Source organism: Pristiophorus japonicus, chromosome 17 (assembly GCF_044704955.1).
Source record: "Pristiophorus japonicus isolate sPriJap1 chromosome 17, sPriJap1.hap1, whole genome shotgun sequence".
Taxonomy (NCBI): Eukaryota; Metazoa; Chordata; class Chondrichthyes; family Pristiophoridae; genus Pristiophorus; species Pristiophorus japonicus.
Genome location: NC_091993.1, coordinates 82,984,522 through 83,009,408, shown reverse-complemented (window position 1 = coordinate 83,009,408; position 24,887 = coordinate 82,984,522). Strand labels below are relative to the sequence as shown.

Genomic DNA, 24,887 nt, shown 5'->3' with positions numbered 1-24,887 from the left:
TGGGTGATGAGGTATCGGGACTATTGGGAGAAGTAACAACACTCTCCCGAAAAATGGGAATACTCTCTGGGCACGAAGGAAGGAATGTCACAGGTAGCTGATACACTGTTGGTGAACATGAGGGAGGGAATGTTGCAGGTAATTGAGACACTGTCGGGACACATGAGGGAGGGAATGTCGGGGTTAGCTGCTGCAAGAAGGGAACATGCCCAGACCCCGCAGCTATTGATGGAATCAACTGCCACTCCCACTCCAGTCCCCAGACCAACCTCTGAAGAGGCCCAAGCCGGGCCCTCCACATTACCATCTGCCCACGCCCCCCCATCAAGAAGTGCGCATTACCCGAGATGCTCAAAATAATTAGCCTGGTACCAACCCGAGAAACGCTGCGCCACTGCCTACGGGCAGGGGTGGAGTCACCAAGACCAAGCGCAGCGGGCGGTCTTAGAATAAGGTGGAGAAGAGGTGGGTGCAGACTTTCTTTGCTGCTGTTGTTGTTATTATTATTGTTGTTACTGTTGTAACTGTTCTCAAATTACAAGTTTTTTTGCAAGTGATGTAAATTTACAAGTTTAAAAGTTTGTAAGTGACCTTAACTGAAAACGTCAAAATGTTTGATACAAGAATATTTTTATTAAAGTTAAGTTAAGTACAAACAAGTGTCAAAATTTTGAATAAAATATATTTTAACTTATAACTGAATCATTTCCATTATTTGTTCCATTAACACAACATGAGGGAGGGAATGTCGGGGTTAGCTGCTGCAAGAAGGGAACATGCCCAGACCCCGCAGCTATTGATGGAATCAACTGCCACTCCCACTCCAGTCCCCAGACTAACCTCCATTATTTGTTCCATTAACACAACACAACATTACGGAATAGGTCCAAACAGTAAACATGGTCCATGTGGAATAGTTGCCACTGAGCCTTCAGGCAGCAAAGGGTTCACAGATGAGCTGCTGGTGCAAGGCTCGAGCAACCGTTAAAGGGAGACGACGGCTCCGGGTTCAGGTACTTGCATGGCTTCCTCGTCCTCCTCCTTCTCCTCATCTGCATCTTCCTCCTCATCATCAGCCACTCTCACCTCAGGTGGGTCTTCTACTACCAGCTGCTGCTGCCTCGTGATGGCTAAGTTGTGCAGCATGCAGCACATAATTGACCGACAATCTCAGGGAGTATTGCAAGTAGTCTCCGGAATAATCCAGGCATCGGAAATGCTGCTTCAAGATGCCAATGGTCCTCTCTATGATACAGTGCACCGCAATGTGCAACATGTTGTATTCCCGCTCAGCTTCCATCCAGGTTACGCGTATGGGCATCATGAGCTAGGTGGCGAGGCCGTACCCTTTGTCCCCCAGCAGCCAGCTCTGCCCTTCTGTCTGCTGCTGAACCATGGCAGATATAGCGCTCTCGCATAGGATGAACACATCATGGGTGCTCCCAGAGTATCTCGAAAAAACTGCCATGATGCGATACATGTCGTCACACATGAGCTGCACATTCACCGAGTGGAAGCCTTTTCTGTTCCTGTACATCTCAGAATCCTCCAAAGGTGCTCGCAAGGCGATGTGGGTACAATCAATGCAACCCTGTACCTTTGGGAAGCCAGCAATCCTGGAGAAGCCCACAGCCCTGTCACGCATTTCCTGGGCAGTCATGGGAAACTTTATGTAGTCATTCCTCCGGGCATATAGTGCAGCAGTCACCTGCCGAATGCAGACATGTGTTGCATGTTGAGAAATGGTGCACACATCCCCAGTTGTGGCCTGGAATGATTCAGATACATAGAATTAAAGTGCAGCTGTAACCTTCACTTCAACTGACAAAGCAGTCCTCCTGACGCTTCTAGGTTGCAGGTCTGCTTTTACTAACTCACAGATCTCAGTTACAACTTCTTTGCGGAAACACAGCCTTCTCACACAGTCTGCCTCACTCAGGTGCAGTTATGCATACCTGTCTCGATATACCCGACATGGGTAAGGCCTCCTGCCCATCATCCTACGTGCTCTGAGGTTCCTCATGTGATGATGTCTAATCAATCATCTCCGCAGCACCATCATGCAGAAGCCTTGCACGAGGTGTGGCATTGTCAGTATTGCCCCCATGATTAAATTGTACCTTTGCAAGAAGCTCAAAACAGTAGGAGAAAGCACTCGCACCTTTCCTCTCTCTCTCTCTCTCTCCCCCCAAGGTCACGCCCTAGTATGGACCAGACCTTCGTCTGCACATGTGCAATAGGCTTGCTTAGAACGGGAAGCTAGGCACTCAATAAAGTAATGAAGTCTAATGCAATTATTTAATTTTTGATGTCTTTCAAAGTACCACCCCACCATTGACCGAACGTCTCCTCACCAGGCTCGAGGGTTGGCTGGCAGAATCGCTCCCTTACCCGGACACAGGGGCTCGACGTACACACCCCACCCCACACACCCCCTCCACCTTGCCACCCCTCCCTGGACTTTTGGAGCTGCTGTATAGCCTAAGGGTTCTCATCCCTTCAGTTCAGCTTCCACCCCGCCCCGGGCTTCTTTTGAAGCCGTGCCCAGAGACCTTGTGTCTGGCTGACACTCTGACCCTCAAGTCCGGTTTGGAGACGTTCGGTGGTGGCATGGTACTAAAAAAAAAAATCAAAGAATTGCATTAGACTTCCATTTTCTCCCTTTTGACTTTCAAAAAATTAAACTTCATGATGCATGTTCTTTGCCTTCTTGTCTCCCTCCAAAACTTCGCCTAAAACCATGGCGTCTTTTTGCGCCGATTTTTTAATGTGCGCTGGTTTTCCTCAAGTGCCCAGAAGGTTTTTTGGGAGTGGTTACATATGCCGTCCTAGGAGAAATGTAAGTTGGCCAAACTTGCTTAAATGTGAAAAACTGGCGCAGACATCAGGTTACGCCCCCATGACGCAAAAAAGTACTAACCTAAAAAAATCGTAACTCACTGAGTTTAGCTGGCGCAGAAACTTTGGGGAAACTTGGATATTTTAAGTTAGGCAAAAAAAAGCGACGCACGTCAAAATAACGGCGCAGATAACTGGGGAAAATTGAGCCCAATGAATTACTTTGATGTGCTATCACTATTACATAGGAAAATGCAGCAACCATTTAGCACGTAGCTAGGTCCCACAAAAACAGATAGATGACTAACTAGTTAATCTGTTTTTGGTGGTGTTGGTTGGGGGAATATTTTAGGTGTATCTTTCCAAAGTTAATTTAAACACTGCTGAAAAAGAGGAAGGAAATATGAAAAAGGACTCTTTCACATCTAAATTTCCAATGAACCGGTCTTGGTATCTTTCAACAGAATTAGAAATAATTAATTCATAAGTTAATTTTTGAATGGCACAGGTTTAAGATAATAACAATAAGATAATGCGGCCTATTGTGGGGAAGTGAGTGAGGAGCTTTCTTGTAAAGTGGTGCCAACAATTGACTATTGAATAAAAATAAATGATCGACACAATTTTAGTGGATTGTGAGAAAGCTTTGTGCTCCAATCCATCACCACGATACCACCAAAGGAAAGGGACCTGCTTCTAACTTTAAAAATATTTTTGTTAGACTCCAAAGCGAAAAGAAATGGGACACTTTAGTGGGAAAATGTCTGTTGTCTATGCTTTTCATTCCTATTAAAATTGCAGAGATCTGTCCAGTCCATAGGAAAGACTGAGGCCCTGATATTAATGGGGAGGGTGCGGGGGAGCCCCGTTGCAGGTAAAATGGCCGGGGACCTGGAGGCCCTGCCGATCTTAATGGCAGGGCCTCATTTGAATAACTTGGGCAGACGCCCGCTGAACACCTGGCAAGATTGAGTGCCTGGCAGGTGGGCGGGAGCAGGAAATAGTGGTAAGAGGATCTAAAAACAGAGAAGGCTGCGATCGGGGCTGGGGAGGGGAGGCTTCCTTGTGAGGCCTATGGGTGAGAACTCTTGCTCTACAAGGAATCTGATCTTCAGTACTTTCCCACATGACAACAGTGACTACACTCATTGGCTGAAAAGCGCTTAGAGATATCAGGTGGTCATGGAAGGTGCTATATAAATGCAAGTCTTTCTTTAGTTGCCTCAGGCAGTCGGAGCCTCCTGCCTTGGCAGCCGACAGTCCGGGGCGCTCCCTGACCAAAGACCGCCCTAAGTGGAGGAAGAGCACCTGGGAGGGCGCTGAGCACATACAGAAAACAAGCGCAGGCAGCGGAGGGAGCGTGCGGCAAACCAAACTCCCCACCCACCCTTTCCTTCAACGACTGTCTATCTCACCTGTAGCAGAGACTGTAATTCCTTTGGACTGTACAGTCACCTGAGAACTCATTTTTAGAGTGGAAGCAAGTCTTCCTCGATTTCGAGGGACTCCCTATGATGATGATGATCTCTGACCTACGTTTAAGTTTAAGTCGCGGCGTGTCAATGAGGCCGCTGCTGACCTTTCACGGGAACCTTGTTAATGGCCTCATCTGGGTTTGTCGTCGTCATCATCATCATCATCATCATCATCATCATCATCATCATCATCATCATCATCATAGGCAGTCTCTCGAAACGAGGATGACTTGCTTCCATGCCAAAAAAAAAGGATGAGTTCACAGGTGTTTCGAATGAGGAACCCGAACTACATCCTGGAGGGTGGAAGATGCCTGTGCGTGGATTTTTTTAATGTGTGGTGGCCGTTGCTCACCAACCACCACACGGGCTTGACAGAGCTAGGTCTTGGTCCAGTGGCAAGGATTACCCAAGACTAACTGGAGACCAGCTCTGTTGCATGGACCTAGTGCGCACACATATCGCAGTGTGGGCTGGCCCGTGCTGCCCCTGGGCCCCTGGCTCTGAACTCACACCTCCCCTGGGTCCCGATCACATCCCTCCATATGTAAATATATAACCGCACGGGAATGGGGTCGGGTTGCTTGATCCTGATATATTAAACCCCCCAACCCGCTCCCTCCAGTCCGGGGGAGGTCCGATTAAAAGCGAGACCAATTATCTGGTAAAATCCGCATTTTTTTTCCTGCACAAATCAAGGATCAAATAAAAAGAGGGTTCTGTCACAGATGTGAAGCTGCCAATTCCTGCACCTTGTGAGAAGTGCGGACAAGCATGCAGCAGATTGCCAACCCCTTCAAATACATGCGGCCGGGATTGTTTTCCCCAGAGTGAGGCAACACGCGTGGAATTCTCTTACCAGAATGAGCAAATCTGGCATGTAAATATTTAAACCGGCACAGCGGTTGGCTGGCGGTTGGCTGGCAGATGACAGAGTGCTTGCTGACATCCTTTCACCTACATACAGGGGCTGCTATAAGTCACTGGTGCTTGCAGACCTTGTGAGTTATGGGTCTTTCATGCCCAAGAAAGAACAGCGGTAACTCACTGTCACCGGTTGAGATATCACTTATTCATTCCATCCCTCTTCAGAAGATCCTGGAGGTGTGATGTTCCCCCCACCACCACCACCACAAACACACACACACACTGCTGCGTGGGCTGTGAGTTATGCAGGGAGCTTTTATGTTATTCTAGCAGTTTGATGAGTCATGACATGAACCTCGCACGACGCCAGCCAAGGGCTCGACACTTCTTTGCCATTATAACAAAGTCGCTGACAACTGAATTTGTCACTTGCTTTTCACTGAGTGAATGTTCTGTTACTTCAGTCAGCAAAACCTCACACATAGAAGCCAGTATGCATACACACACACACAACACACACAGCCTGAAGGCACCACTCCCACAGCCCAGCTCTGGTGGAGGTGCAGCCCTTGCAACAACACACAAAAAAAAGCACATTTAGAAGTGATCACAATAGAGTAACATCGCCACATGGCCCTGCACGCTTCCTCACTTTGCTGGCAACAGAGAACAGTCACAAGGATAACAATCCAGGTACAGTTGCAATCAGCATGTTTGATAGGACCTTGCTCAATGCCTCCTTGGAAAATGTAACAAAGCTTTTGGTGAAGATTTTCCACACTTATTTCGAATTAATGTAGGACATGAAGGAGCTATTTGTAACGTGAAGCTTGCTCTTACCATGTACAATCTGCCTTACTGTGGACACTGTTATGTCAGCAATTACCATCGAATAACTCCACGAGGCCTTGTACGGTGAGTCAGAGCTGTGTGACTTCAGTCCATTTAATACGACTGTAAAATGAGGAACAGCATGGCTGACTGCCTTTTATATGCCCCTGCACACCTGGGCAGGTAACCCCTGGGGCCTCCAACAGCAGCGCCCTCAGGTGGTACATCGTACATAGTTACATAGTGAATACAAAAAGAGTTTGCTTACATGACAGATTCCACCTCCCCCAATATATTCTCCTGCTGGAAAGTTCTGAATAAGTGACTCTGATATTAACACCCCAACATCCCCCACCTCCAGCCACCAGGTTGAAACCAAGCCGGGGGGAGGGACAGCAGAAATGAGGGGAATAACTTATCCTTACGATCCCACTGCCTCCGCGCCTGGTCCCGATATTAACCCACTCTTTTGAGCAAGTCACCTGAAGGAAGGCAGTGGGTTCCTTCTTTAAATATGCAGATCAGGTTCTGATGACATCAGTGACAGCATCCCCGTCAGGTCAAACCTACCGGGAGGTGGGATGTGAGCCACAAGAGGCCCAGAACAGACTCAGGCAGGTTTAATTTAAAGCCTTTTCCTTAGGTTTCCTGGTGAGCCAGGAGGAACAGGATCATTCCTCCGGGCCTCACAAGTAAGACTCCCCCACTCCCCAGCTCCTCCCCCGATCACCTCCGCCCTCCGCTTACCACTTACCTGACTGCTGGAGACCGATTACGGCCTCCTGCTAGCGATCTTCTGCTCCCGTCCGTCAGCCTGGTTCGGTCGGGACACCGTTGAAAATTATGGGAATTAAATAACAACATAAGAATTAGGAGCAGAAGTAGGCCATTTGGCCCCACGAGCCTGCTCCACCATTCAATAAGATCATGGCTCATCTTCTACCTCAACTCCACTTTCCTTCACTGTCCCCATATCCCTTTAATATTCAAAAATCGATTGATCTCGGTCTTGAATATTCAAAGACTGAGCCGCCACAGCCGGGGGTAGAGAATTCCACAGGTTCACCACCCTCTGAGTGAAGAAGTTTCTCCTCATCTCAGTCCTAAATGGCTTATCCCTTATCCTTAGACTGTGACGCCTGGTTCTGGACCTCCCCAAAATCGGGAACATTCTTCCTGCATCTAACCTATCCAGTCCCATCAGAATTTTATATGTTTCTATGAGATCCCCTCTCATTCTTCTAAACTCCAGTGAATACAGGCCCAGTCGATCCAGTCTCTCCTCATACGTCAGTCCTGGGCATCAGTCTGGTGAACCTTCGCTGCACTCCCTCAACAGCAAGAACGTCCTTCCTCAGATTAGGAGACCAAAACTGAACACAATATTCCAGGTGAGGCCTCACCAAGGCCCTGTACAACTGCAGTAAGACCTCCCTGCTCCTATATTCAAATCCCCTAGCTATGAAGGCCAACATGCCATTTGCCTTCTTCACCACCTGCTGCACCTGCATGTCAACCTTCAATGACTGATGTACCATGACACCCAGGTCTCGTTGCACCTCCCCTTTTCCTAATCTGCCACCATTCAGATAGTATTCTGCCTTCATGTTTTTGCCACCAAAGTGGATAACCTCACATTTATCCACATTATACTGCATCTGCCATGCATTTGCCCACTCACCTAACCTGTCCAAGTCACCCTGCAGCCTCTTAGCTTCCTCCTCACAGCTCACACTGCCACCCAGCTTAGTGTCATCTTCAAACTTGGAGATATTATTCTCAATTCCTTCTTCTAAATCATTGATGTATATCGTAAATAGCTGGGGTCCCAGCACTGAGCCCTGCGGCACCCCACTAGTCACTGCCTGCCATTGTGAAAAGGACCCATTTATCCCAACTCTCTGCTTCCTGTCTGAAAACCAGTTCTCTATCCACGTCAATACATTACCCCCAATACCATGTGCTTTAATTTTGCACACTAATCTCTTGTGTGGGACCTTGTCAAAAGCCTTTTGAAAGTCCAAATACACCACATCCACTGGTTCTCCCTTGTCCACTCTACTAGTTACATCCTCAAAAAATTCTAGAAGATTTGTCAAGCATGATTTCCCTTTCATAAATCCATGCTGACTTGCACCGATCCTGTCACTGCTTTCCAATGCGCTGCTATTTCATCTTTAATAATTGATTCCAACATTTTCCCCACTACCGATGTCAGGCTAACTGGTCTATAATTACCTGTTTTCTCTCTCCTTCGTTTTTTAAAAAGTGGTGTCACATTAGCTACCCTCCAGTCCATAGGAACTGATCCAGAGTCAATAGACTGTTGGAAAATGATCACCAATGCATCCACTATTTCTAGGGCCACTTCCTTAAGTACTCTGGGATGCAGACTATCAGGCCCTGGGGATTAATCGGCCTTCAATCCCATCAATTTCCCTAACACAATTTCCTGGCTAATAAAAATTTTCTTCAGTTCCTCCTTCTCGCTAGACCCTCGGTCCCCTAGTATTTCCGGAATGTTATTTGTGTCTTCCTTCATAAAGACAGAACCAAAGTATTTGTTCAATTGGTCTGCCATTTCTTTGTTCCCATTATAAATTCACCTGATTCTGACTGCAAGGGACCTACGTTTGTCTTCGCTAATCTTTTCCTCTTCACATATCTATAGAAGCTTTTGCAGTCAGTTTTTATGTTCCCAGCAAGCTTCCTCTCATACTCTATTTTAAGATCACCTCTCAGTCTTCTAAACTCTGGAGAATATAGGTCTAGTCTGCTCAATCTCTCTTCATAGGACAATCCTTCCTTTCTTCGATAAGGAGACCAAAACATACACAATACTCCAGATGCTGACTCAGCAGGGCCCTATATAATTGCAATAAGATGTCTTTACTTTTATAATCAAATCCTCTTATAATAAAGACCAACATACCATTTGCTTTCTTAACTGCATGTTAACTTTCAGTGATTTGTGTACAACGACACACAGGTCCCTCTGAACACCAACATTTCCCAACCTCTCACTATTTAAAAAATACTCTGCTTTTCTCTTTTTTCTACCAAAGTGGATAACTTCACATTTCTCCACATTATATTCCATTTGCCATGTTCTTGCCCACTCACTTAGCCTGTCTATATCCCTTTGACGTTTCTTTGCATCCACCTCACAACTTACATTCCCATCTAGCTTTGTATCATCAGCAAACTTGGATATATTACATAAGAACATAAAAAATAGGAGCAGGAGTAGGCCATAAGGTCCCTCGAACCTGCCCGCTATTCAATATAATCATGGATGATCTGATCATGGACTCAGTTCCACTTCCCTGCCCGCTCCCCATAACCCTTATCGTTTAAGAAACTGTCTATTTCTGTCTTAAGTTCATTTAATGTCCCAGAGAGGATGTCCACAGCTCTCTGAGGCAGCGAATTCCACAGATTCACAACCCTCTAAGAGAATAAATTTCTCCTCATCTTAAATGGGCGGCCCCTTACCCTGAATGTTGAGTATGGAGAAAGAGTCAGACTGAACACTGTGAGCTCAAAGTAAAGTGTGACCGTAGTCTTTTATTGCAGGTCTCCAGAGTGCCTCTCCAACCTGTGAAGCCTTCTTAAATACCTGTGCTCCCAAGGGATTATGGGATCCCTTGGGACTCTGGGGAATGAGCCCTCTGGTGCCTGTACAGAGTAAATACAAGTTCACATATATAACACTAAGATCATGCCCTCTAGTTCTCGTCTCCCCCACCAGTGGAAACATCCTCTCTGCATCCACCTTGTCAACCTCCCTTATAATGTTATACATTTCTATAAGATCACCTTTCATTCTTCTCAATTCCAATGAGTAGAGGCCCAATCTACTCAACCTTTCCTCATAAGTCAACGCACTCATCCCTGGGATCAACCTAGTGAACCTTCTCTGAACTGCCTCCACAGCAAATATATCCTTTCATAAATATGGAAACCAAAACTGGATGCAGTATTACAGGTGTGGCCTCACCAATATCCTGTACAGCTGTAACAAGACTTCCCTGCTTTTCTACTCCATCCCCTTTGCAATAAAGGCCAAGATACAATTGGCCTTCCTGATCACTTGCTGTACCTGCATACTATCCTTTTGTGTTTCATGCACAAGAACCCCCGGGTCCCGCTGTACTTCAGCACTTTGCAAACTTTCTCCATTTAAATAATAACTTGCTCTTTGATTTTTTCTGCTAAAGTGCATGATCTCACATTTTCCAACATTATACTCTGACAAATTCTTGCCCACTCACTTAGCCGGTCTATGTCCTCCTGCATCCTCTTTATGTCCTCCTCACACATTACCCTGCCTCCCATCTTTGTATCATCAGCAAACTTGGCTACGTTACACTCAGTCCCCTCTTCCAAGTCGTTAATATAGATTGTAAATAGTTGGGGTCCCAGCACTGATCCCTGCGGTACCCCACTCATTACTGATTGCCAACCAGAGAATGAACCATTTATCCCGACTCTCTGTTTTCTGTTTGTCAGCCAATCTTCTATCCATGCTAATATATTACCCCCAACCCCGTGAACTTTTATCTTGTGCAGTAACCTTTTGTGTGGCATCTTGTCAAATGCTTTCTGGAAGTCCAAATGCACCACATCCACTGGTTCCCCTTACATCCTCAAAGAATTCCAGCAGATTTGTCAAACATGACCTCCCCTTCATAAATCCATGCTGACTTTGCCTGACCAAATTTTGCTTTTCCAAATGTCCTGTTACTGCGTCTTTAATAATGGATTCCAACATTTTCCCAACCACAGATGTTAGGCCAACTGGTCAATAGTTTCCTGCTTTTTGTCTGTCTCCTTTTTGAATAGAGGCATTACATTTGCAGTTTTCCAATCTGCTGGAACCACCCCAGAATCCAGGGAATTTTGGTAAATTACAACCAATGCATCCACAATCCCTGCCACTACTTCTCTTAAGACCCTAGGATGCAAGCCATCAGATCCAGGGAATTTATCTGCCTTTAGTCCCATTATCTTACTGAGTACCACCTCCTTAGTGATTGTGATTGTGTTAAGTTCCTCCCCGCCCCCCACCCACCCCATAGCCCCTTGACTATCCACTGTTGGAATAGTGTTAGTGTCCTCTACCGTAAAAACTGATACAAGTCTGCCATCTCCATGTTCCCCATTACTAATTCCCCGGTCTCGTCCTCTAAGGGACCAACACTCACTTTTGCCACTCTTTTTATATACCTACAGAAACTCTTACTATCTGTTTTTATATTTTGTGCTAGTTTACTTATATAGTCCACCTTCCCTTTCTTAAATTATTTTAGTCATTCTTTGCTGGCTTTTAAAATGTTCCCAATCTTCTGTCCTCCCACTAGTTTTGGCCACTTTGTATGCCCTTATTTTTAATTGGATACCGTCCTTTATTTCTTTAGTTAGCCACGGATGGCTTTCTTTTCTCTAGCACCCTTTCCTCCTTACTGGAATATATTTTTCTTGAGAGTTGTGAAATATCTCTTTAAATGTACAGCACTGTTCATCAACTGTCCCACACTTCAATCTGTTTTCCCAGTTCACTTTCGCTAACTCTGCCCTCATACCTTCATAGTCTCGTTTATTTAAGCTTATTATGCTGGTTAGAGATCCAACTTTCTCACCCTCCATCTGAATTTGAAACTCAATCATGCTATGATCACTCATTCCAAGGGGATCCTTTATTAAGAGACTGTTTATTAATCCTGTCTCATTACACAGGACCAAATCTAGGATAGACTGCCCCCGGTTGGTTCCGTCCCTTATGCACTCTATGAACTCTTCCCCAAGGCTACCCTGACCAATTTGATTTTTCCAATCAATATGGAAGTTAAAATCACCCATGATTATTGCTGTTCCCATTTTACAAGCCCCCACTATTTCCTGGTTTATGCTCCGACCAACAGAGTTGCTACTTTTAAGGGGCCTATATACTACGCCCACCAGTGACTTTTTCCCCTTACTATTCCTTATCTCCACCCAAACTGTTTCAACATCCTGATTCCTGAGAGCATATATCGTTTCTCACTATTTCAGTGATTCCATCTTTCATCAATAGAGCTACCCCACCTCCTTTTCCTTTCTATCTGTCCTTCCGGATTGTCAAATACCCCTGAATATTTAATTCCCAGTCCTGGTCACCTTGCAACCACGTCTCTGTAATGGCTATCAGATCATACCCATTTGTCTCAGTTTGTGCCGTCAACTCATCTCTTTTGTTACAAATGCTACGTGTATTTAGACAAAGTGCCTTTAAATTTGTTATTTTACCTTTTTCCTGCTTATTTCCTCTCTCCTTCAAACTCACTTTCTTTATTTTTGCTTTCTAATTCCAACTTTACTTCCCTCCCTACTGAATCTACTTCTCAGATTCCCATCCCCCTGCCAAGCGAGTTTAAACCCTCCCCAACAGCACCAGCAGCCCCCCACCCCCCACCCTCCCCGCGAGGATATTGGTTCCTGCTCCATTGAGGTGCAACCCGTCCGGCTTGTACAGGTCCCACCTCCCCCAGAAACGGTCCCAATGTCTCAGGAATCCAAAGCCCTCCCGCCTGCATCATCTCTCCAGCCACGTATTCTTCTGCTCTACCTTCCTATTTCTGTACTAACTAGCTTGTGGCACTGGGAATAATCCGGAGATTATTACTTTTGAGGTCTTGCTTTTTAATCTCTCTCCTAAACTCTGCCTGCAGGACCTCATCCCTCTTCCTACCTATGTCATTGGTACCGATGTGGACCACGACCTCTGGCTGTTCGCCCTCTCCCCCCAGAATGCCCTGCAGCCGCTCAGTGACATCCTTGACCCTGGTCCCCTCATCCAAATCATTGATATAGATTGTGAATGGCTGGGGCCCCAAGCACCAATCCTTGTGACACCCCATTCGTTACAGCCTGCCAACCTGAAAATGACCTGTTTATTCCTACTCTCTGTTTTCTGTCCGTTAACCAATCCTCAATCCATGCTCGTATATTATCCCTAATCCCATGAGCCTTAATTTTATTTAATAACCTCTTGTGTGGCACCTTATCGAATGCCTTCTGAAAATTCAAATTCACAACATCCACTGGTGCCTCCCCTTAACTATTCTGCTACTTACAACCTCAAAAAATTCAAGCGATTTGTCAAATATGATTTCCCTTTCATAAATGTGTGTTGACTCTGCCCAATCCTATTATTATTTTCTAAGTGCCCTGTTATCCTTAATAATAGATTCCAGCAATTTCCCTACTACAGATATCAGGTGAACTGGTCTACAGTTCCCCGTTTTCTCTCTCCCTCCTTTCTTATATAGTGGGATTACATTTGCTACTTTCCAATTCGCGGGAACCATTCACATTGCTGGACTTTCAGGGTGGGCTGCCTGCTCCGAGGCTCACGGACAACGTGCGCGTTCCCCCCGCCGCCTCCCCCCCCTTTAAAATCAGAGCCGGGACCCCAACAGGCGTGTGCCTGTGGCCTTGAAACCCAGAAATGCCGGGATCGCCGAATTTAACATCAGGATATCATTAGCTTTTTATTATTCCTTTACACGCCTGGCAGCCGGCCAGATTGAGAGACTGGCCAGCTGCTGATTGGGATAACCAATGGTAGCTCACAGCCGGGGACCACGTGGACTACTGGCACTCCCAGCAACTGGAGAAGATCGGGGCATGGTCATGGGTGATTAGGGTGTGGCTCCGAGCGTGGTAGCAAGGCGGGAGGGGGAGATTGTGGGAAGGAAGGCTGATCGCGGGGTTCTGAAGATCAGGGGGGGTTGAAGATCACGGGGGCGTCTGAAGAGTGCGAGGGTAGGTTTGAATGATTGCAGCAGAAGAATTGTTTAAGGGGCTGGAAGAAGCACCCCTGCTCCTCCTGGCCCACAAGCAATGCTATAAAAAGCACCTGCCGGATTTGGCAGCTCCCGTTTTCCTTCAGCTGCCTCGGTTCCTGAGACCTGGGAAACCCAGCCCACAGCTAGCCTGTCCATCAGAGCAATCTGACAATTTAGAGACTCTGGATGGGTCAAGAGAAGTTTTGGTCAGGTAGAGCTGGGTGTCATCAGCGTACATGTGGAAATTGACGCTGTGTTTTCATATGAACTTCTTCCAAGGATGCCCCCTGCTCTAGCCCTGACGTCACATCTTTCTATAGCTTCTCTCCGATCCCCCCTCATGAAGTCTCCAAGTTCATCTTATCCATGAGACCCACTTCCTGCTCCCGCGACCACACGGTTGGCCACTCCATCCTTCTCCAACGCCTCACCACCGTCGGCCAACTGGGTGGGATTTCCCTCACCTGGTTTCATTCCTATCCATCTGATAATAGCCAGAGAATCACCTGCAACAGCTTCTCTTCCCGCTCCCACATCGTTACCTCTGGCATCCCCTAAGGATCTACCCCTTCCGATTTCTCATCTACGTTACCCCTTGGCGACATCATCTGAAAATACAGCTTCAGTTTCCACATGTACGCTGATGACACCCAGCTCTACCTTACCAAAACTTCTCTTGACCCCTCCAGTCTCTAACTTGTCAGATTGCTCCAATGGACGGGCCACATCGTCTGCATGACTCCCAAAACAAGCGCTCTACTCAGAACTCCGACATGGCATGTGAGCCCCAGGTGGACAGAGGATCACTTCAAGGACATCCTCAAAGCCTCCTTGATAAAAGTGCAACAGCCCCACTGACATCTGGGAATCCCTGACCCAAGACCGCCCAAAGTGGAGAAGCATCCGGAAAGGCGCCCGAGTCTCTTAGCCGGGAGCAAGTGGAGGCCAAGCAGAAGGAGCACATGGCAATTTAAGCACCCCACCCACCCGCCCCTTCAACCACTGTCTGCCCCACCTGTGTCAGAGACTGTGGGTCTTGCATCGGACTCATCAGTCACCTGAGAACTCACTAGCGTGGAAGCAAGTCATCCTCGACTCCAAGGGACTGCCTAAGAGGAAGAAGATCCGCAGCATAACTAAGACCGCCTATTTCCACCTCCGTAACTTCGCCCGTCTCTGCCCCTGCCTCAGCTCATCCACTGCTGAAGCCCTCATCCATGCCATTGTTACCTCTAGACTTGACTATTCCAATGCACTCCTAGCTGGCCTCCCACATTCTCCCCTAAGTAAACTAGCGGTGATCCAAAACTCGGCTGCCCATGACCTAACTCGCACGTAGTCCCGCTCACCTATCACCCCTGTGCTCGCTGATCCACATTGGCTCCTGGTTAAGCAACGACTTGATTTCAAAATTCTCATCCTTGCTTTCAAATTCCTCCATGGCCTCGCCCCTCCCTATCTCTCTAATCTCCTTCAGCCCCATAACCCCCGCCCCGAAATATCTGCACTCGTCTTGAGCATCCCTGGTTGTAATCGCTCAATCATTAGTGGCCGTGCCTCTGTTGCCTCGACCCTAAGCTGTGGAATTCCCTCCCTAAAGCTCTCTACCTCTCTTTCCTCCTTTAAAGTCATTCCTTAAAACCTTTGCTCTGTGAACAAGGGTCACCTAATTTTTGCTTATGTCGCTCAGTGTCAATTTTTTATGTCTCATAATACTCCTGCGAAGTGCCTTGAGACGTTTTACTACATTAATGGCGCTATATAAATAACATCAGTTGTTTATACCGCTGTAGAGAGATTATATTAAACATAATTAAGTGTATACACTGAAAACATTCTATAATTTAGGGTGTACAATCAATACAACGGATGCATTTCCGATCTATGAAACGGTTGGAGAAGTTTTCAAACCACTTGTCATCAAAATTGTGAACAATCAGCCTGCCCTGCCCGCACTCTGAGGTTTTACTCTGAGAAATGTAAATCAGACTCCGCCCCGGGGCTTTCCGCCCAGGCACAATGAGTTACTTGGTGAGATACCCGTGGCTGTGGGAGAACGAAGCATTCCTTCTGGTGCGCACCTTACAACATCGACAACAGCAGCACGCCTAAAGCTGTGTGTCCCTTGTCTATCGCCCAAGTGAGTGCAAGCTATTCTCAGTTGGACCCTCTGACGAGCGACTCTGCAGCTGGAAACAAGGTACGTGGGAACCCCTTTTCATTTACTTCCGCAACTCCCGAAAGTTCCTCTTCAGGTTTTGAACAAAGAAACATGCGGGACCGCATGTTGCATCTCAGGAAAGGAGGTAAAGTTCGATTTAAAACATGCTGGAAATTTCAGCGGGTCAGGCAGCATCTGTGGAGAGAAACCGAGTTATCGTTTCAGATCTGTGACCCTGCGTCAGAACTGGCGTTCGAAATGTCACAGCTTCCTAAGGATTTCCAGCGTTTTCTGATTTTATTTCAGATTCCAGCATCCGCAATATTCTGCTTTTGTAAAGTTCGATTTACTTCCTTCTGAGAATGATGCGCTGTTGTGAGCATTAATTGTGTAAATACAAGCACATAGGTAACGTAATTCTGAACAAGAACTGGTGTATCCTATTTAGCTACAGGAAGAATTCTCCGCATGCAACTTAACTGTAAGCCACATTGCAAGTTGTTGTGAAAGAGGGTGGTTATGTGTTGTGTGTGGAGCCCAACATAACCCTCCGAATATATCATGAAAAAAATTCTACCCCATTTTGAATATACACAGTTATGTTTCACAAGAGGCTACAAAGCTAAAGGACACACACCTATATTGGTTGTAAATACAGTGACTAGGTTTTGATCTTTCTTGATATTTTATCTGGGTTAAAGAAGGAAGATTATGGGGTGAATTTTAATATGGAGCAGTCGGTGGGGTGGTTAACGTCGGCGAAAATGCATTCATGCCAACTTCCACGTTAAGCAACGCCTCGATTTCAAAATTTTCATCCTTATTTTCAAATCCCTCCACGACCTCGCCCCTCCCTATCTCTCTAATCTCCTTCAGCCCCCCAGATATCTGCGCTCCTCTAATTCTGCCCACCTGAGCATTCCTGATTATAATCGCTCAAACATTGGTGGCTGTGCCTTCTGTTGCCGAAGCCCCAAGCCTTGGAACTCCCTGCCTAAACCTCTCCGCCTCTATACTCTCTTTCCTTCTTCAAGACGCTCGTTAAAACATACCTCTTTGACCAAGCTTTTGGTCATCTGCACTAATTTCTACTTATGCAGCTCGATGTCACATTTTTATCGTATAATACTCCTGTGAAGCACCTTGGAATGTTTCACTATGTTAAAGGTACTATATAAATACTAGTTGTTGTTTACCTCGGGTGTGTTCATAACCCCCTCTGGAGAGGCGGGTTAGCAATTTAGGTATGTAAATCCATGAATTACAGTGATATTTTAACCGGTATTTAAATTTACCACCATCGAGACCAGGACGAGAAGGGAACAGCAATTCATGGGGCTCATTAAAAGTCAGGCAAATACAGCAAAAAATACTCGGTGCTCACAGCTGCTTTCTGATCTACCACTGGGAAAGGGTTTGTTCAGAGTACTTGTGGTGAGGTTAGTTTCAGCACTTTGGAGATATTGAGACTCGGGGTGGCTGGCGCCATGGCTGCCTTTTGATAGTCATCTTGCTCCTTGTCCAAGAGCCAATCTGCGACAACAGCAGCCTGCTGTGGAGAGAGCCGCAGCTAGTCAGCAGAGGGGTGGAGCTTGCAGGAGGCACTATCCACATAACAGGATGTACAGGCAGATACTCAGCTTCCTTGAGCTCCTGGAAGAGCAACGCTTCCAGAGGCTGTCAGGTAGTGGAAGACATTGGCAGCCTCCGAGAAGAAGGCCTGCTCCTTGGTGGACCTGGTGACCACCTGTTACGTGACTGTGACCGTGACCACCGGCCTCAACCTTTTTGCCTCTGGATCCATTCAGGGCGCTGCCAGAGACGTATCTTCGATCTTCCAGTTGGCTGCATATGACTGTATAGCGAGGTCACCGATGGGTTGTTTGCCAGGGCTGGCAGTCATGTGAACTTCGCCTGTGATTAAGCCAGTCAGAATTGGCAGCTGCTCGGGTTTGCAGCTCTGGCTGGTGTCCCACAGGTGCAGAGTGTCATCGACTGCACACACGTGGCAATCCATGCTGCCCCATATCAACCAGGACTATTCGTAAATGTCAAGGGATTCCATTCCATCAATGTTTAGCTGATGTGTAACCACAAGAAAAGGCACAGCATTGCACAGTAGAAAGAATTGGAGTTGGAAGAGGAGCAAGGCACTGGGCACTCATCGTCTGCATACAAATCCGAAGAGGAGGAGGAGAAAGCCGGCAACCCTAACACAACAGCAGCCATGCACATTGATGCCAGGGATTCCCTTGTAGCTGTAAGTTTCAGTTAGTTACCACCACTGAACCGATGTAACAATCACTTCCAATGGCCACACTCATTCCCCACCCCCAATCCCACTGGCACAAAGCAGTCCTTCAACCAACCAACCAACCATCCACCCATCGCACATCCCCCCATTGGTCCCTGTCAATTCATGTCTTCCCAATCATCAACAAGTAACAGTCAAGATGAGTTACACCCAACAACCAAGAATGGACAACATGGGAAACTGGTGCACAGTAATACATTTCATGTGATTCTACGAAACAATGGAAACTTAACAACATAATATTTTTTCATATACCCAAATGCATACCCTTGTCCAACTAGATTTTTTACTGATCCTACCTGCTGAAAACTCTGTTGCTTGAGCAGATATAGAGGCAGGCTGCTCAGATCCCGCTGCTGACTGTTTCAGTGCTCTTGGCTGGTGACCTCAGGGTGTTAGAACCCGTGAAGGCTCCGCCAAAGCCTGCTCCACCTGTAGCTGTCCAGGGACAGACTTGGCCTTTGGGAGAGGAGGTAACACAAATGGTGCAGGCGGGGGAAATGGGTGAGAAGTGAGAGCACTTTGAGTGGAGATCCCACTTCCATGGCCCCTTTTGCCAACGTCCCCCTCATGAGCCAGCCAAATTTCACTCCTTTGTTGGAGAGCAGCTTGGTGCATATCAGCGGGATGCTGTAAGGCCAAGGCTAAGGTGCCTGCCATCCTATTTAAGGAACCATACTTGGTGACATTCAGAGTCTGCATGGCAATGGTCAAGGCGGGCATGGTCTCATTTGATTGCTGCGATTGATGTTCCATGGAGTTGGCCTCCGATGCAGACACTCCACTGCTATCCCTGCCAGCACTGTCTGCTCTTGCTCACTTGTGAACTGTGAGTCACCAGGTGAAAATCCAATTATCTGTCTAACTGGTCCCACGAGGTCCACCGACTGCCGCTGCATGCTTGGAGGCCCTGGTGGATAGAAAAGTACTGGCAAGAAAAGAATATTGCAACTTACCTTGATGGAGATGATCATATTTCACTCGCTGCTGAAATCAAGCCCACATTACTGAGTGTTGAATGACGTGCGTCGCTGCTAATTAATTCTATTTCTTTCTCCCATTGCTGGGAAAGACTATCTCTCTCCGGCTCCTCCGTGCATCATGCAATGCATCATTAAATCCACACTCGTGGCCAACAACAGCCCTTGTGCATCCTGAAGCCATTCTGAGACTTCACCCACTCTCTTGGTTCAAACTCCTAACTCCTCAAAATTCCGTCCTCAAATACTTCAGTTGCAATTGTATCATGCAGGTCCTCCACTCGCCCGCAGCCGAGCATTCGGCGCCAAACCTGGAAGTTATAATTAGGTGGCTGAATTGAAAGTTTTTTGAGTTTTCCGCCCGATATCGCGGCCCCACGCTCCGACTGCCCCTCCGAGTTATCAGGGCCCATGTGTTTGAAACACCAAAATAAAATTCCTCTAAAATGAAATAAACCGCTCGCTCAGGAAAAAAATACAAAACGGAAATCTTTTGTGCTCCTCACTTTCTGACAATAACCTAGCATGTTTAAGTCTGATTCACTTACATTTTATTTTCTTAACTTTTTGAAATGTTATTTTCTGGACTGTTCATGCAGTGCATCTCTCGATTGACATTCAAAAATTTAGAGTGGACTTTCTTTGGGGAGGTAGATGAGAAGGGTCCTGTTCCCTATTGGTTTATCTGTAACTTGCAATATATAGTACATTTATATAGTCCCCTTCGCTCTCTCAAATGGTAATGGAACGTAATGAACTTTCTAACAAGCTTTTGGTCATCTGCCCTAATTTCTCCTTATCTGCCTTGGTGTCATTTTTTGTTGTAACACTCCTGTGAAGCGCCTTGGGATGTTTTACTACATTAAAGGTGCTAGATAAATATAAGTTGTTGTTATTGTCCTCTGTCATTTGATGAGTGCCAGTCGAAATATTGGTATAATTGCGTGGTTGTCAAGGGTGTTCATGTTTTAAAGAAACCAGATCCCTAGATTTTAGAGCTGACTATAAACTGAAGCATAAACTGTGTTAAACATAGGAAAACAAACATCATTAGTTAGCATGGTCTCTGTGCTGCAGAGATGAGTGACTGTATGGCTCCTGACTAGTTTGAATATTTTGAACTGTTCATTGAATATTAACACACTGTACTGTCACTCCGTACAATAATCTAATTCATTAATTGACTAGCAACACTTGAATCAGTTCTAACCTTGGATTGAAATGCTGCTGGATGGAGAGTTGTTACTTGGAGGGGAAAAGATACATTTCACCGTTGTCTGTCAATAGACATCGGGGAGAAGCAGAACAAAGGTTCTTGCATCCCGAGGTATGGTAAAGTAGATGCTGTTCTCAAGGAGCAATTCTAGAAGGCAATTTATGCAGGGAATCCTTTAGGCTCTGCCGGCAAGGTATGTCTAATAGTGGAATACAATGGGCATATTTGTCGGTCCAAGAGTGCTTGTAAAGAAATCCCAGCTCTGCTCTGAAGTTGAAGTGCAGGAAAATAGCAGCAATTTAGCAAGACACAAGAGTCAAGATTTCTTTCTTGTGGAAGAAATTGCTCTGGTAACGCATACATGGGACTGTTGAGTTATGTGATTCATTTTCAAGTTATTCACCGACCAGCTGCTTATTTGATTTTTAAATGCTTCTGAAACCGATAGAAAAATCACCTGGATTGGAGAAGGTAGCCCTCGGATTTTATGAGTGCAGAATATCTTGAGCCTGGCTCATGCTCCAAGTAGCTTTGAAGCAGTTTGGAGAGTTTCTCAGTCTACCCTGACAAAAGAATGAATAAAGGCTGTGTGTTGACTACCCATCGATATAATGTTTATTCAACAATAGACCTGATAGTATATTGGTGTTATCATGCCCTATCCACCCATTTGATAAAGATCCTTATTCAGTAGGTATTTGATATATGCTTTCTGGTGTTGTCTCTCCAGTTTCTGCTCAAAACATTGACTCATGCTGACACATTGACATCAGCAATTCATCCAAGCGACAGGCTTTCCATGTGTAAACTGACCCAGAACATGTCAATAAGCTGTTTGACAATGAGGGATGTCACAGACCAGACCAATTGAGTTCCACTTCAGATGTCCACATGCATGAACTTTTAAGTTGGGGTCACTGGGCAATAATCAAGAACAAGAACCTTAGTTGATTTTTTTCCTCCTTTCTTAAACTATGTCAAATGCAATGCCCCTAGCTGAGAACAGCTAATTCTGCATAATCTTACATGCCAACTGCATTTCATGTTGGCAGTCAATGTTTTGGGATCTAGTCAACATCTGTGTTTTCTAGCTATCAGTGCCCTCTCTCAGTCGCACTCTGAACCATAACGGACATAATGGAACAGATCTTACTCTCCCTCTTTCTCTCCTTTTGCGGTAATTCTCGTGGCAGGATTGTGGCCTCTACAACTGTAAGCAGGAATTTCTGTCATTGCACGAGTTTCTGCCTACAGTTTACAGAGATTACAGTCCTGTCCAGTGCACTGAGAGGAGGGAGGGATCCAGTCTGGAGCATTAGCTGTGAGACACTGGTAGTAACAGGACTGAGCAGGGGCGGAGAATGTAAGGAAAGAAAGGGTGACACGAATGGTCAAAGAAGGAAGTGAATAGTAGTGAATGGGAGCAAGGAGTGCTGCTTTGAAGGGGGAAGAGGTGAGAAGCTGAAGCTACAAGGACAATCTACCCCTGATCTGGTATTGGAGGGAATTTGTGTGCAAAGCTCACTGACATTTATTTGCATGTAATTGTCAATTCACTGCTTCTTAAAGCACAGTTGGTTGCAAACATCAGAAAGTCACAAAGGAGGTTTGGGTGCGATGTTGCCCTCGGGTCCGGTATTACCCTGGGTGTGGTATTATGGGTGTGGTATTACCCTGGGTCCGATATTTTACTGGATACGATGTTTTTCAGAAACAGTGAGTGGAAAGGATTAACATCTGTTGCATCTGTTTCTCCAAAGCTTGCTAAACAGGGCCGAGGAAAACAGTCCCAATAATTTCAAGACCTTATGAATACATAGGCTGGTGCCTGGTAATCAAAACACCCCTAAATACTATTGTAGTGTTTCCTAAATAGTTGGATAATTATTTTAATTTTAAGTTTCTGTTTTTCTGTTCAAGCAGGAATATTCAGGTATTAAAACTGCCTGTGTTTGCGCATGGAAAGGGATCGATGGAGAGGAAAGTTGGGAGGGGGCAGACAGGATTAACACATTGGTCTGTGTTGTGAGCTGATAGCAAGTAGGGCAGCAAAAGGGCTGAAAACTGGAACAATCGACCAGGATTCAGGCTTCTGGTCAGCATGCAGCGACCCCTTGGAACTGCGGATGGAATCTGACTCTGCTGTAAAAGCTTCTGCAGTTAGAACAATCTTCGAACTGGCATTGCCATCGTCCAGCTTATTTCCTGGTGCCAGAGTATGTATTCGTAAGGACTTGAAAAGAGGCCACTTAGATAAGGCAGTATAGGGTAAAGTATCAGAATACCACCTCTGAACTATACCCCGGTCTTTCACCGGAGGAGGAGGTGAAAAGAAAAAAAAATCTTCTGCAAAGTAAAGAACCAAACTCTGTCCAAAAAGGAGGACGGAAATCTAGCAAATTTAATAATCTCCAAGGCAGGAGGATAATTTTTTGAAAACTGTAGTCAAGCCTTGTAATAGTTGCAGGTAATCAGGGAATCATATGAATTAATGACATTCCTTGTCATTCTCTACACTTCTTGAATTCAACTTTACAATATTTAGCTTTAGAAGAAAATTATTTAATAAACAACAACTTGCATTTATAGTAGTGCCTTTAAAGTAGTAAAATGTGTCCAAGGCACTTCACAAGAGCATAATCAGACAAAATTTGATACAGAGCCAAAGGAGAAGACATTAGGACAGGTGATCAAAAGCTTGGTTAAAGAGGTACATTTTAAGGAGTGTCTTAAAGATGGAAAAAGAGGTAGCGATGCGGAGAAATTTGTGAGAGGATTCCCGAGCTTGGGGCCTAGGCAGCTGAAGACATGATGGCCAATGGTGGAGTAAAGAAAATCAGAGATTACGGAGATAGGGACGAGGCCATGGAGGGATTTGAAAACGAGGATGAGAATTTTAAAATCAAGTAGGTGGTCTTGGTGATGGAGAAGATATGGGGTCGGAAGTTCAGCTCAAGGTCAAATAGGACGCCAGGGTGCGAGCAGCCTGATTCAGCCTTTGACAATGGCCAGGGAGAGGTTTGGAGTCAGTGGCTAGGGAATGGAGTTTGTGGCGGGGACAGAAGACAATGGATTTAGTCTTTCCAATATTAATCGGAGTAAATTTCTACATAGTCAATACTGGAAAAAAACTCTTTCCCAACTCTCTCACAACTGCACTTATGAACTCTCAACTGTCCGGCCTTTGGCCCTCCGTTCAGCATGACATTTCTGCAGCTAGCGATCTGCTCAACCACACTCTCGCCACCACTGTTGATGCCCTAGTCCCTATTAAAACCATTACTCTCTCTCTCTCTCTCCCCCTGGCCGCTCTCCCTGGTACAGCCCTGACCTTTGCTCCCTTAAGTCTAAGAGACGCAGACTTGAACCGATATGGCAGACAACTGGTTTAGCCACTCACCGCCAGATCTGGCTGGACCACATAAAGCATTATTGGGCCCTTCTCTCATTTGCCAAAATTGCTCACTATTCCAGAATCATTCTGGAATGCAAAGATAAACCCTGGGTTCTATTCTCCACTGCTAACTGTCTCCTTAAACCCCTCTCCCTTGTCGCCTCCGACAATAAGTGTGACGAGCTCATGGACTTCTTTGTCTCTAAGATTGAGACCATTCATTCAGCCGCCTCTGCCACTTCTCTTCCCCTAGCCCACCAGGCCAAATTCCTCTAAAGATACCCCTGCACTAGCCCTGACCTCACACATCTTTCTCCCGTTTCTCTCTGATCTCTCCTCATGACCTCTCCGAGATCAACTTGTCCATGAGACAATGCCTGCTCCCTTGTTGCACAGACGGCAATTTCACTAGTCGTGTAACTAGTAGTTGTCTGCGACGGTTCTTGAGTTAAATATTACATTTCACACTAGACAATGGCAGTACCGTTAATGTTAGTTTAATACAGAAGTAGTACAAGACTCACCACTTATACTGTATAGTTCCCCAATACAGAAGAAATACAAGACTCACTACTTATACTCTATAGTTCCCCAATATAGAAGTAGTACAAGACTCACTACTTACACTGTACATTAATGATTTAGACGAGGGGATTAAATGTAGTATCTCCAAATTTGCGGATGACACTAAGTTGGATGGCAGTGTGAGCTGCGAGGAGGATGCTATGAGGCTGCAGAGTGACTTGGAGAGGTTAGGTGAGTGGGCAAATGCATGGCAGATGAAGTATAATGTGGATAAATGTGAGGTTATCCACTTTGGTGGTAAAAACAGAGACACAGACTATTATCTGAATGGTGACAGATTAGGAAAAGGGGAAGTGCAAAGAGACCTGGGTGTCATGGTACATCAGTCATTGAAGGTTGGCATGCAGGTACAGCAGGCGGTTAAGAAAGCAAATGGCATGTTGGCCTTCATAGCGAG

General features: G+C 45.9%; 1 protein-coding gene across 1 annotated transcript in view; it reads left to right on the top strand.

Moving 5' to 3' along the window:
• Positions 1–15,863: 15,863 nt before the first annotated feature.
• LOC139228220 (alpha-1,3-mannosyl-glycoprotein 4-beta-N-acetylglucosaminyltransferase C-like) overlaps positions 15,864–24,887 on the top strand; it is a 134,765-nt gene continuing 125,741 nt past the window's right edge. The window contains exon 1 of the mRNA XM_070859396.1: positions 15,864–16,040. The gene's annotated coding sequence lies outside the window, so the exon portion shown is untranslated. The remainder of the gene's footprint in view (positions 16,041–24,887) is intronic.